The following is a 14,331-nucleotide window of genomic DNA, read 5'->3' on the forward strand; positions in this document are numbered from 1 at the left end:
ACATCTAATGCTCAAGTGGATCCCTTGGTATCATGTTACAGATCCTGCTGAACAACATTTCAAAACACCCCATTCACTCAATCTCTTACATCGCTCTGAGAAACACTAAATGCCTCCACTTTACAGGTGAGGAAGCTGGTCAGCCATGAGTCAGGTATATGGTGCCAGACTCTTTACTCTGAGACCTCTGCTTCTAGTGCTGGGTTTTCTTCTCCTTTTCTGAAAGATTTCATGGCAAAGGTTTGACACACTGGCACTTAAAAGTGAGGCCTAACAAGCAGGTGTTAAGAGGAACTCTGACGGAATTTGGTGTTCAGGGTGGAGGACTCAAATGTCAGGCTTTTCACTGGTTTTGTTGTGATTTTGCCACCGACCAGGGAACAACTTTATAGAATGGAGATAAGCTGCAAACCCAGTACCCAACCAAACTACCCTTTAGTTTCCAAAAATGTTTTTTCTTGCATGTTGCTGTGGTTAGGAAAAAAAAGACCAGAATACTGCGTTTGTCTTCACTTTGGCCACAAAAGAAGTGACTATTTTTGCAGAACTAACACCTTATCTGACCAGGTCTGATAGCGGTACTTATCCATAAAGTGCCAAAAGGATAACGATTGGAATTCCTGATGCGTTCATTACTGTCTGCCTACCGACCTCTTCCAGGGTCATCCTTCAGAAGGATGGAGATGAGGCAGCTTCTGACGAACTCGAGGTGCGGGGCCCCTCGGCCAGCGCTGGGCCTGCTGCTCACGGGTGTCTGGGTGGCGCGCAGGCCGCAGGGCCGCTGCTGCAGTTTATTCAGGTTCCAGCTCTGGTTCGCTCGGCCCGGGCTGGGGCGCTCCCCAGAGTGCTGCGAGATGCCATGTACCGAGGCCCCGTGGAGCACTGTCCAGCACCCGTCTCCTCGACGGCTCCTTCTTCGGGCGGGCGTCTCCGGGCCCGAGGCGCGGCCACGGGTGGGGGGTGGCGGGACCCCCCCTCGGTCCGGCCTACACAACGGCCGCGGGCCCCGGGGGCTGTGGCGTCTTCGTGTTGCCCTCCGAGGGCCGGGGCCGCCGCCCTCAGCCGCCGTCGGGTGGGCACCGCCAGGCCCGGCCCCTGCGGGTCTCCGGCCGCCCCGCCCGGTGCCTGACAGCCGGGTCAGCCCCACGCCGGGGGTCGGCCCGAGGGGGCCGCGGGCGGCCTGGGCGGGCGCTGCATCCGCCGGGCCTGCGGCTCCCCTCAGCGCCGCGGCGTTGCCATGGCGGCCGCGCGCGCTGCGGCGCGGGGCGGGGCCTGCCGCAGACCCCGGCCCGGCAGCGCAGGCCTCCGCCGCGGGGAGGCGGCGGGGCGGGCGGGCTGCCGCCCTCAGCGTCGGCGCGCAGGAGGACCCGGTGCTTGGCGCTGGAGCCGCCGCGGCGGCTGGAAGATGGATGCGCCGCGCTCGTCCATCGCCGCTCGGCATCCTCTCCTGGCCGCGGCACGGTGAGCGGCGGCCGGGCCCCGCGGCGGCGGAACAATGACCCCGGCCGGCAGCGGCGGGCCGGGGCGAGGGCGGTGGCGGGAGCGGGGGGGCGGTGCGGGGGCGATGGAGGGAGCCGGGGCCGGTGACGGGGCGGAGGGAGAGGTGCGGCAGGACGCAGCCCGCAGCGCCGCACGAAGCCGCCCAGCCGCTACCGGCGCCGCACCACTGCGGCGGGCCGGGCATTGTCGGCCCCGCCGCTGCCGAGGGGCCGCGGCCACAAAGGAGCGGCCGTGCCCGGCGGGGGCGGCGGGCGGCTGGGCCAGGCCTGGGCGCGGCGTGGCCGGGGCGGCTCTCGGGGCACGCGCCCCGCGGGCATCTTGGCTCGCGGCGCATCTTCGCCGGTGCCATTTACACACGCGGTGTCGCCCCGGGGGTCGTGCCCGGCGTGTCGGGGGGTGCCGGGCGGGTGTTGCCCCCGGCGGGTGTGTGCAAGCGCAGACCCTGCAAGATGAATCCCTTTGTACGTGTAGCACATGCCTTCGTCCCCAGCCATTAGCTGCTGAAACGTGCCTCTTGGGCTGGTGTGCGATTTATCCTTGCATGACCGGATTGCCATCCCTCGGTTTCCTTATGGCTACTTTGGACTGCCAGAGATGGGCGTTTGGGCTGGCGTATGGCGCTGAATACTCCTTTGCAGTCCGCTTCTATTTTTTGTGCTGTGAATGCAAGTATATAAAAGATGCTGAGGACATAGGTATATATTTTAAAAGTTTAATTTGAGCTCTTGTGAGGAAAACATGAATGAGATGTATTTTTTTTTTCAAACATTTGCATTCTGATGCTGTCCTGTGCATCGCTATAAGGTGCCACTTGGAGTCCCGTTCTCAGTGTCTCCCGTTTACTGGGTCAAATCCTGCACTAGTGCTCATCTTGGGCGTGGGTAGCCCATCAGGAGACTGGCTTGTCCCTTTTCAAACAATAATACAAGATTTATTGCTTCTGCTCTGACTCAGGTTTTGCTTCTGTTGATCTGGCCTGCTGCTCGACATACAAATTTCTGTTCCAGGCCTGCTGTACTGTGAACACTAGCTTTGCTGGCACCCAACCAGTTTCAGATTGGTGCTTGAGTGAGGTGGATATCTGGTGATTTGAAGAGGTTCTCTGGGAATGGTTACAATATTGGTGGAGTCTGAGAGTGGTTAGCTGGTAATTGTCGAGGAGGACGTAAGACATGAGTGGTCTATAAGTAATTCTGCAGCAATGGAGAGACACCATGGGTGCCTCAGTAGGACATCAGGCTGCTGGTGTGTCCAGGGGAGGGTGGCCAAGCTGGTGAAAGCCTTGAGAACAAGCCTTACGAGGAGTGGTTGAGGTCACTTGGCTTGTTCAGCTTGAAGAAGAGAAGACTGAAGGGTGGCTTCATCACATCCTGCAGCTTCCTCAAGGAGGGCAGCGAGAGGGGGGTGCTGACCTCCTCTGAGGTGAGCAGTGACAGGACATGGGGGAATGGGGTGAGGCTGTGCCAGGGGAAGTTCAGGTTGGATGGACATCAGGCTCTTTGTGGAGAGGGTGGTCGGTTGCTGGAACAGGCTCTCCAGGGAAGTCATCATGGCACCAAGTCTGTCAGAGTTCAAGGAGAGTCTGGATGGCAGTCTTAGTTTTGTATGGTTTAGTTTTACCTGGTCCTGCAAGGTGCAGGGAGTTGGACTTAATGATCCTTATGGGTACTTTTCAACTTGAGATAGCCTGTGATTCTAATCAAGTTAATTGGGTTGCAGCCAGTTCCACCCTTGCTTCCACAGTGAGCACAGTCCCGAGGAGGAGCCTTGGGGGAAAAGCTGGAAAGCTGCTGTTGGGATTTCCATCGGAGTTGCCTGACTGCCAGGAGCTGTGGATGTGATTGCCTCTTTGGCCTTATCCCTTTCCCAGAGCTGTGGCAGTGTGGCAGACTGCTAGGATTCTCTGGTTGTCAGCAGAGCTCCTAGCTGAGAGGACCAGGCTGCCAGTGGCAGATGCTGCCGCCTTTTTGACTTGCTAATCTTGGACTGACTACTAGCGTCTAAGGTAGAGGAACATGGCCCTTTCAAGCCAGGTACTTCCACAGCATCCACCCCCAAGCCTAACTTCAGGCTCTGTGATACTGCAAATGCTAATGCATTGCCTCAGCCTCCCTTCTGAAAACCTCCTCCCTGTAACCTTTGAGGGCTTCTGATAATGCCTCTGCTTCCAGAGGCCATTCCCAGCTAAATAATCTTCTGAATAAGAACTTTTGTACCCTGCTTATTAGGAATTGAACCTAAGGTACAGCTAAAGGATGGCTGTGTGTTAAGGAAGTGATCGGCTATTGTAATTTGTAAATGTGTGCTGGGTTCTGGTAGACATTTTAGTATCAGGACCTTAATTAATGTAGCTGGAAAGATGCTGCATAGTTTCTTTGTCATTACAAAGGATAAGTGACCTCAGGGTATTCAAGTCAGGAAAATATTGTGAAATGTAACTGGCAAAATGATCCCAGAATAATTTTTAATTTTTATTTCTATTCATCCATTTGATAGACCGTTGATACTGTGGTTTAAAAAGTCCTCCAACTGTAAAAAAGGTATGGTGATGGATTCTACTGTCATAAGGCTGGTATAACCCAGGTGTAACTGTGAGCAACTGAAATCCAAATAGTTTGTTAATTATAGCATCTTCCCCCCTGTCCCTTCTTTTTAACCAAACTGTGGGAGACTGAAGATGCTTTTTGACTTTCACTACTGAGTCGTGATTGGTTTTCATTGTGGTTGATAGTTGTGCTTTCTGTTTGGTTTGTGAAATTGTAAGGCAGCAAAATAGTCCTTACTAGATACCTGTGACTTTCTAGTCAGTCATTCTTTGTATCTTCTGGGTTCCATCAGATTTCTTTTTAATCTTTGTGCATGGAAATGTGATATTTGCATTTACAAGACTACAGAACAAATGTTTTTGCCCAATTATTTTACTTGAATTTACAATGACATGTTTGTGTTAATGTGTTTCTAAATCAATAGCTTGCTCAGATTCCCAGCAGGTAACTGCTTCAAAGTTCCGCTATAAATCTGTATCACTTGAAGATCTGATCTTCACCAGATGAGAAGAAATTTAGCTTCCCATTCTCAGAGATGGATTCTCTGCTGCTATCTCTTTAGTAATTGTCTACATCTGTGCAAAGCATCTGCGCAATTCTCTGTGTTGTCAGCACTCAATATCCAGAATCCATGAGGGCAGAAAAATGTAGTTTTTGTAGTACTTCAAGTTTTTATAGATCTATTTGAATTTCTCCTTTAAAATATGAGGACTAGCAATCTTTGCCTCAGGAGGTGGGGCTCTATATAGAAAATTCAACAGCATGTTGGAAATGTCATTAAAAAGCTCTACGGTCTAGCCACACTGAATGCTGTCAAGTTAAATGAGCATAAATACAGCTTCTTTGTAAATGACAGAAAAACAGCGTGGGTCATGTTCTGCAGTCTGGATTCTAAAACATCCAGTGAACTTTAAAGGAAAAATAATTGCATGTAAGCACTTACAGGAATGCAGGCTTTCAGCTTATCTCACCAAAATTGATGGTGCTGTATGATTTGCTTGCCATGCGTTTGGGTCGCTGTTGCGTAGCTGAGACACTGTCAGGCATCCTGGAAACTTTAGGACCTGTGTTTTATCTGGAATATTGCATTTAGACATCACAGCCAGTTTTCTATGTTAAATAGTCTAAATCAGCTATTGTCAGAAGAGAAGCAAAGTGAACTGATGTACGTGACCATCTACATAGCATAGTTGAGAAAGAGGCAACTGAATGCAGCAAACCTTTTATTTCACAGCTGCATAATGAAATCCTCTTAGTTAACAGTTTAACAAACACCAAAAAATAAGGAATACAAATGAAGGCTGGATAGAGCACAATTCCATTTCTAACTTTGGATGAAATATCTCTCTATGATGAATAATAAAGCAAAGTGATGTACTTGAAAAAATTGTTTAGATAGAATATCTGCTATGGCATGCCAGGTCATCTTTTATGTTAAAAATTATAATGCAAAGCATAACATTATCTCAGAGTTTTTTATTTATAAAAAATAAAAAAATGAATTATTTGAATTAATTGATGCTGAAATGCATGTTGTCTCCCATTTTCACTTTATGCATTCCTTCCATCTCCACCAGTAATACCTCACAGTTACCGTTTAACACCTGTGCTCCATTTGTCAAGACAGTTGTTGAATTTTTTTGAAATTGTTTATTGTATTATTCTTAAGTGTTTAAGGGAAAGACTTGTTAAACCTTACATTGCATAGACTGTAAACAAAAGGTCTAAGTAACATGGAAATTAAAACTGAGAAGAAGAAACAGCTGTTGGAAATTGCATTGAGGTCCCAGGTGGTTTAGGGTAATCAGTAATGAATGAGCAAATAAAGTTGGGAGAAATGGTGGAGTCAGGGCTTCTGGATATAGGGTTTTTTCCCCCCTGTGTGTGTGCTGGTTTGCTAAAATTGATTTCCTGCCCCCCTCCTATTTTTTTAAATGGATGCAGAAATTTTTCTTTATTAATTTCTATGGTGTATGCAAAATCTTTATAACTTTTAATAGTACCGGTGATAAAAATTAATTAGAATCAATACTGTACTGTTTTATATGTATTTGGGGTAGGCCTGGTGTACAGATATGTTAGTGATGAATTTTATAAAGCCTTAAATTGTATTAATACATAATAGACACTTATATTTTCATGAATATGAATGCTATTTTTGTTCCTGAAGTTCTGTTATTCATGGATAAGTCCTTGGGGTTTTTTACACTGTATTTATTTGTACTTAATATTTAAGGTTCTGCAAACTTCTGTATTCTGTCTCTGTGCATTGGCAAAGAACAAAATGAGATGTAGTCGGGTTTTGAGAATTGGCGAGGAGAATCTGCTTTGATTTAATGCAACCCTTAGTGATATCCCTTTCTCATCTTCCCTCTCTGATGGGAAATTATAATCCGTTTTAGATGAAGAAAGAGTATATGTGGACTGTTGACTTGAAGAATGTGGAATTATTTACAGCTGAAAGAGCAGCTGTGTTGGTGACTATTTGGTGGCTTATAACTAAGCAAAAGTTTGCATTAATTAATTTGGAAGTGCTTTCAGGAATAAACCTGTAGGTTTAGAGGGTGTCTCCTAAGTGTTTCAGAGGCACAACTGATAGCTAATAAACATCCGTGCATATCCAGCAGTATTACTGACCTAGTGGTGTTCAGCCCATGTTCGCAAGGTTCAGTGTGAGCAGATCCCTTTTGAATTGTGTCACGTGTTTTTGTGGGTCACAGAATGACCTACATGTTACCATTTTTTTGGAATATGCAGTCAGTGATCTGTGTGGTAGCCTGTTAGGTGAACTCAATGAATTGCCCTTGGAAATTGATTTGAAATTACATACAATAGCTTAATCTCTCTGAAATTACCGTGAATTCTGGTTTCAGATGTAGCCTTAATGGAAATCTGTGTGTTCAGGACAGTATCCTGAATGTCTTACAGGTGAAATATTTTAGGTTTTTTTGTACTTTGTCACGTATGAACCAGCATCTCAGCTGGGTTTAATGGGTGCTGTTTCATGCGTACACCTTTGCCAGTTGAGAATCTGACCCATCCCAGCTTACATGGGAGGAGAATGCTGCTCCCCTGATCTATACTAGCTGATGCTTCCATTTTTAAAGCAGTGCAGTTCAGGTAAAAATCATCCTGTAAATTTCATGGGTAGTTTTCAAATAGTAGACTATAAGGATAACTTCTACATTTAACGTGAGTTTCACTTTTTCCTGGTTGTTTATTTGTCGATTCCTGTTCTTCCCATTACAAGTAGAGCTACTTAAGTGAGCGTGTATGGTGTTACTTGAAAAAGGTTACTTGGTATGCTTTGATTTGATTTGTTGAGAGAGCAGGGAGTGACAGTTACTACTACTATAATCCCTCAGCTGATCAATGTCATTGATGAAAAAGAAGATTTCTGATGTTACCTGGTGAAAGTCTTGTTTTGGACCATTGTTAAAGAGCTTACAGACCTTAGGGATGTTGAAGGAACCAACCTTTCAACATATGATAGAAGGGTGAGAACCACAACAATTCAGAATGAAAAAGAACAACTCTTGAATCTTTCTAGTGAACGTTGCTTGTAATGTTTATATTTTTAAAGGTATTTTGACTCTGGAAGATGGATAGAAATGGCTAATGGGATGTTTACATGCATGTTTCTGCTGAAAAGCTGATGTGAACACACAAACTGTAATTCATGTTGGCTTAGTTTTTGCCAAACTTCCCAGGTGATGGGTTGAATGTTCAGATTCTTTTCCCAGAAAACAGAAAGGACAAGAGGGATACAGGACGTGGGAAATTAGAGCAACATGGACACAAGGTTCTGCAAGGCATTGATGGTGATATGGTGGGAAAAGAGAATACATGTTTTGAAGTTATATTGAACTGCAAGCTGATAAGAAACTGTGAGATGGTAGTAATCTGGTTGGAAGTAAGGTGTCTAGAACACTTCATTGTAGAGATCTAAGTTGTTACAAGTGAATGCAGGAGGCCAGAATGCAGATTTTTTCTGATTTATTTTGACATATTTCTCTAGTTTTATTTGCTTTAGCAAGACCTGAGATAAAACGGCAAAAACTTTCACAAGTTAATCCTCTTTAATATCTGATGATCTTTAGTACTGGACGTAAAATATCCTCCTGTGATACCTGTAAGACAATAGGTAATCATGGTTATGGCCTTAGAAAGAAAAGGAAGCATTTCCAGGAGAAAGATATGGGACATGAACTTTCTGTCATTGTTTGGTTTTTTCTTGTTTATATGCATTTCAGTTAAAATGTGGTTTTGCTGGCTTGTTACAATCAAAATCAAAGAAAGGAGAGCCTGCTACTATAAACTTCAGGAACCGCAGTGTTTCTGTTTCTGGCTGTACATGTTGTCTCTGGCAGTGGCTGTGCGACCCTACTTGCGTAAAATACATTTACAAAAGCATCTTTTCAGTAAACTAAGAACAGGCCTTGAATAATGCTCAGAGAACAAAACCACTGACATGTTTTCTTAGGCCCTCGTCTAGCAAGGAGCTGGGCAGGTTGGTAGAGTCCATCCTTTTCTGGACAATCCCACCATTCTTTAAAGTGTGTCTAATCTGTGTCCATGTACATCTCATGCTGAAAAATATCAATTCCGGAAAATTTCCATTTTCTTTTAGGACAGGGCAAGATTGTGTGTTTTCACTGGTAGTGTTCTTCTCAGTGTGCATCCTGTTTATGGGAACTTCTAGGGAAATAATTGTATGAAAAAGAGACAGATGGTATTTTAGCCACAGAATACTAGAATATTGGTTTAACAAATCTCCTCAGCTTTGCTGCGGATAACAATAATGCTTCTGTCCCCTTTTGACTGTTTCCATGGAGCCGCCAGCAACTTGGATAGGGTTTTTTGGTTCATGTTTTAGAGTGAGGGCCAATGGCAATTTTAGCGTGAGCGGCCTGGCAGCATCAGGTTCATCCTGCATTCCTTGTGCAGAGAGAGCCCTGAATCTAAGGGATATTGCCAGTTCCATTCTGAAGGTATTTTAATATTCCTGAAAATTGTTGTGGTATTGATTAAAAATCTACTACAGTACTGTGATTTTTGTGCAGTCAAAAGCAGGGGGTGGTTAGGTTAGGATCTGTTCTGAAGTGCTGTTTATCACCATTTGGTGGAATAAAAGATGAAATACAGAACAGAATTGTGTAAATGCTGCAAATATTTGCAGCAACTCTGAGCTGAGTTTTTGGGTTGTTATTGGGATGTTGAATTATAATTTTGTACTGAAATAATATAAATTGGGTTTTTAACCATGGTTTTCATGAATCATGTATTCTGTTATGTGGTATAACACACGCAGTGTGGAATGCGATAACTAGGGCTTGAATTTTATTCTGAAATAACGCAAAGCATAGGTGAAACCTGGTAAATAAAAAACAAAACAAAACCTTAATTTTGGATTTGTTTGAATCCCACTAGCAAAACGAGACAGGTTTTGGGGAGCTAGGGAATTGTGTATGGCCAGTGTTCCCCTTGTAGCTAACAGAATTGTTGCAGTGATGGGAATTGGCTTACGTGGAAATGTTATTTCCTTAAAATATTAAGACCAGATCAATGAACAAGCATGGATCCAGTCTGGCTACTGGAATGAAATTTCCAGCAGGTAAGCACTGGAACTACTACTCCAGTTCCAAGAGAGTGTCACCATTTTGTGGGAGTGGAAAATGTCTCTCAAAATTGTTCCAGATCATTGGCAGAGATGGTGAAATAAAGCAGGGCCACAAGGATTTGCTGAGGATGAAAAACCTTCACAGTGGTATTTGCATTAGTTTTCTTAATTTGCATTAAGAACCTGCAAACCCAGGGAAGAACTACTAAAGGCCGCAGAGTTTTATTTGTCTAAAGCTTGCAGAAGAAGTTGTCTTTTTGTCTGACATAGGGGTGGGTGTTAGTGTTTATCCCTGAACTGCCCTCAGGCTTCTGTAATTGATGGAAAGGCGTAACAGCTTGATTTGGTGTTCTGAGTTGCTGTGTTCTGAACTTCTGGTTCTAGAATCAGTGTTGGGGTCTAGAGCCAGGGTGCTTGGATCTACAGTCTCTATTTGGAAAATCCCCTGATGTTAGGATTACCTCACCTGAATCCCAGCACCCTTTTCTGGAGGAGAGTTGGGTCAGCGGAGTTCTGAAATTAGCATGTTAATCCTTACCATGGCAAGAGTTGAAGTGCTGGCTCTGGGCCCTGAGGAAAACAAGTTTAGGTTAGAGTTTCTGTTTGTTCACATAGCTAAATCCACTTCACAGTGGAATGAATGTCACCCTCTCCTTGAGCAGAGCTGTGTGTCTGGTAGCAGGGCTTTGGGAAGGCACATGTGTATGACTTGTGGTCCCTGTCTGCTCATGCCCTCAGAAAGCAGAAAATTTAAATATAAGTAAAATAGAAATATGACCCTTAGCATGAGATCAGGTGGCATGAGACCATTCTGTGGGCAAGAAAAAAAAAAAGCTTCTTCCTTTAAGTGCAATTTCAGATACAAGCAACTTGTTCAGTGGTGATAAAATGACTTGCCCATGTGACAGGTTCCTCTTTAGTAGAACATAGGTGATTAGACAAACGAGACAGTTCAAGAATTTGTGATAGGCCTTCCCTAATATTTTAGGTGCTGTGTTATCCCCAGAAACTTCCTCCCGGACTTTGCAGATTTTGGAGGATTCAGTCAGAGAATGAAAAGCAGATTAGTCTGCTCTGTTACAGGTGACCAGTTGATCTCTTGAGGACAGAAGATAAGAGCTGATGCTTGCACCAACATCCTTTCTGAAGTATTTTTTTCTTTGTGGTGGTGACTTCTGAGAAAGGTGAATGTCACACTGGGTATCACTGAATATTGCTGGGAGTAAGGAAGAATACTTGGTCACATGTGCCATGTTTCTCATTGTTGGTGGAACAGGTTAATACTAACAGTTCACTGAGCTATTAACTTTTAAATACTGTTGAGTAGTGATTGTCAGTGTCAGTTGTGCTGAACTGCTCAGTGTTTACTTGCATTTCTGCTGTCCTCCCATGCACGGAGGAGCTGAAACTGACCTCCCACTCTGGAGATCGTGAGTCCATTGATAAGTTTTCTTTTTTGGTAAGCCTCACAGAGTCAAGTATACTAGTACGGATAGCGAGCATATGTGCATTAAACACCTTACTCTGCTGCTACAAGGGGAGCATTAGCACTTATAGAAATGCTGATGAGGTTCTGAACTGCAGCCTAGGTTCAGTGAGACCACAAAATCCAAACTTGGCAAGGGGCTGGCCTGACAATAACTTACATGGAGGCAGAGTTTTTTCCAGAGTTAGCATGCAATGTTGATTTGATTTGAAGTGTATGTTTGGTGATACTGCACGTTGGAATCCAACCGGACAAGGGTTTACAGCTTCTTCAGTCTGCTTTCCTTATTCATGAAGGAAGCAAGTCTTTCTGGCAACTCTATAGATCAGCGCAAGAGTGGAAACTGGTGAAAAGTAGTTGCTATCTATTAAGATTTTTTTTCTTTATGCTGTAAAAACTGCTCTGCCAACTAGTTGATGTCAGATTTGGTAAATAAATCTTTACAGAACTCACAGGTGGTGTGAACTGAAGCATCCCTTTTGCTACAGTTTTCAACAACATTTAATTAGTGCTTGGTTTGATGGAGTTGCTTGGTTTTGACACAGCTGTTTCATTTTTAAGTGTGACAGTTTATAAATCAAAGTAGTATTCTCAACAATGATGCATTGATTTCACAATAGCAGGGCAATTTAATAAGACTGTTTCAGTATTTCCAAAAAAGAAATATCAAAGTTTCCATTTCTTTTCTGTTCGGCAGGGAAATTCTTAATTTTCAGGACTTCCCACACTACATAAATTATGATATTTTTTTTTTAAACCAACTCTAGATTTTGAGACTATATTGAAACCTACTTAGATTTGACCCCTTTTCCTCCCTCCCCCTCATCCTGCAGGACTTTCTAATTTTTTTAATGCTGAGAAGGGAAGAGATTTAGAAATTACACAGAGCGGATTTGTCTTACAGTATTAATCATGATCTGGTCTAGAATTCCATGCCTTCAGACTCAACAGGGTCAGTACAATTTTAGGGACAGATGCAGCCAGATGATTAATAGGGTCATATTGTGAACTTATTTGGATCTGTGAAGATGTGTTGTGCAGATAATTATTTTCTTTATTGATGATGCTGGGGTCTTTGGGGGGACAAAGAAGTAAATGATGTTGACCAAGAAAATAAAGCATAACACTGCTAGGTTTGGAAACAAAACCACAAGCCTAATTTTCTCATTACTTTTAGCGATATGACAAAATATTATGCTTTTTGTGCTGCGTATTAGTAAATACTGTTACGACAGTGGACTTCCATGTGGCTTTTTAATGCATAAATACATGCTTGTCTCTTGGTCAACATTTTGTATTCCTAATCCTAGCCTAATCTATGTTTAGCATGATTTGTCTCTTTGTTTATTGTATCTGTGCCACTGCCTGTATCTAAACTATTGCTTCCAAAAGTGATGAAGGATACCTCCTGTCTAAAAGGAGCTATCATCTATTGAAGAACTGTGCAATTTTTTTGTATGTGCGAAGATGCACAGGTGTCTGATCCTCTTTTGCCCTTGTGGTAGTGGGGTGCACTGTCTCATCAATTGGGAATACATTTCTGTCTCCCCTCCCATGGACACATGGGCCTCTGAGAAGTCCTAGAAGAGGGGCATTTGCCATCAAGTAATTTATGTAAGGCTCATGTTTGAGATACATTAACCATTGAGAGATGCCGAGGAATAACAGTTAGTGGCTGCTGAAACTACTAGTTTTTGATTTCTATACAAGCAAATGTGTTTTCAAAAACACCGTATACACTTAAACCTCCTGGTGGGCATAGCCTGTCAAAACGGCAATACATTTTCCTTTGGGTCTTTAAAATTGGATGCCTGAAGAGAATGTTTACTGGCAAAAGGCCATATATCTATTTCACAACTGTATGAACAGTACATACGGGATGCCCAGTAAGTCTCCTAGATGGCTAATAATGAAAATTTCCTCCATGAAGTGTAGTTTCGTATTTTTTAGTAAAGATTTTGATCACTAAGAAGAACTTCAAATTTTTATACAGACCTTTGCTATGCCAGAATAATACGTTAGGGATGTGCATAGGCTTAAGATGGAGATGCCATTTGAGGGTGGGGGGAATCTTCTATCATCTCCTTTGCAGGTAGGAGAGACAGAAAGTAGAATAATGGTTTTTAATGTGTTTGTTGTTAAAATAACTGTTTTCAAGGACCTGGAAAAAGGTATGGATGTCAGGGAACAGTCAATGTATTAGCAAGTAACTGAAACATCTGATCCAGTTCTAGTAAAACACTGTCCTCTGTCACTTAAGACTTGACAGAAATAATCTGTGCAGTGCTCAAGAAAAACAGCATCAAATTCCCTATGTCTATATGGGAGTTGCCAAACTACTGCCCAAATTAGAAGTCTGCAAACTGTGATTCTACAAGTTGAAAATGTAGCACTACTGAAGAGCGGTCTAGGAAACACAGAAGTTCAGGAAATCTCTCAACACCTAGCCAGGAAAACATCACTGTCTTCAGGTCATAGAACCATAGGATGGTTTTGGTTGGAAGGGATCTTTAAAGATCATTTAGGACATCTTTCACTAGATCAAGCTGCTTAAAGCTCCATTCTACCTGACCATGAACACTCCCAGGGATGGAGCATCCACAGATTCTCTGGGCAACCTGTTGCAGTGCCTCATCATCTTCAGAGTGAAGAATTCCTTCCTACTACCTAATCTAAATCTGTCCTCTTTCAGTTTAAAACCATATACCTTTCCCATCTTATTATTGCACTTGCATCTTATCGTTGTGGGATGTGATAAAATTACATGGGGCATATCCCTATGTGGGGCTTAAAGTCCATGAATAACACTTTCTCACAGTTATGCATACACTTTGTTTTATCCTGTTAGTAACTGGGAGCAAATACCATAGTTGGAAATACAGCTAACACTTTATTTTGTTACAGAAGTGGTAAAATAATTGGTATTATTTACCTCCTGCATTGGAAAGGCAGAAAATGTGTTAAATGTTTGAAATTCCACCATGTGGAATGAGATCGTAAAACTATGCCTGAGCAGAATTTATTGTATTCTGCAATGTTTTGACCTGATGCTTCTTGATAAAGCAAAGTGTTGTGTGTACCACATCGAACTCCAGAAATCAGTAATACGCCTAAAAAGCAGCGTGATATGCCTCATAAAACAGAAACCTGGGGTGATACAATTATCCAAAATACTTCAC

At 43.4% G+C, this 14,331-nt stretch overlaps 1 protein-coding gene across 1 annotated transcript in view; it reads left to right on the forward strand.

Annotated features, from left to right (window-relative positions):
• The first annotated feature begins 1,331 nt into the window (after window positions 1-1,331).
• Window positions 1,332-14,331, forward strand: part of JAKMIP2 (janus kinase and microtubule interacting protein 2) — a 62,571-nt gene continuing 49,571 nt past the window's right edge. The window contains exon 1 of the mRNA XM_055812988.1: window positions 1,332-1,461. The gene's annotated coding sequence lies outside the window, so the exon portion shown is untranslated. The remainder of the gene's footprint in view (window positions 1,462-14,331) is intronic.

The sequence above is a fragment of the Falco peregrinus genome, chromosome 8 (assembly GCF_023634155.1).
Source record: "Falco peregrinus isolate bFalPer1 chromosome 8, bFalPer1.pri, whole genome shotgun sequence".
Taxonomy (NCBI): domain Eukaryota; kingdom Metazoa; phylum Chordata; class Aves; order Falconiformes; family Falconidae; genus Falco; species Falco peregrinus.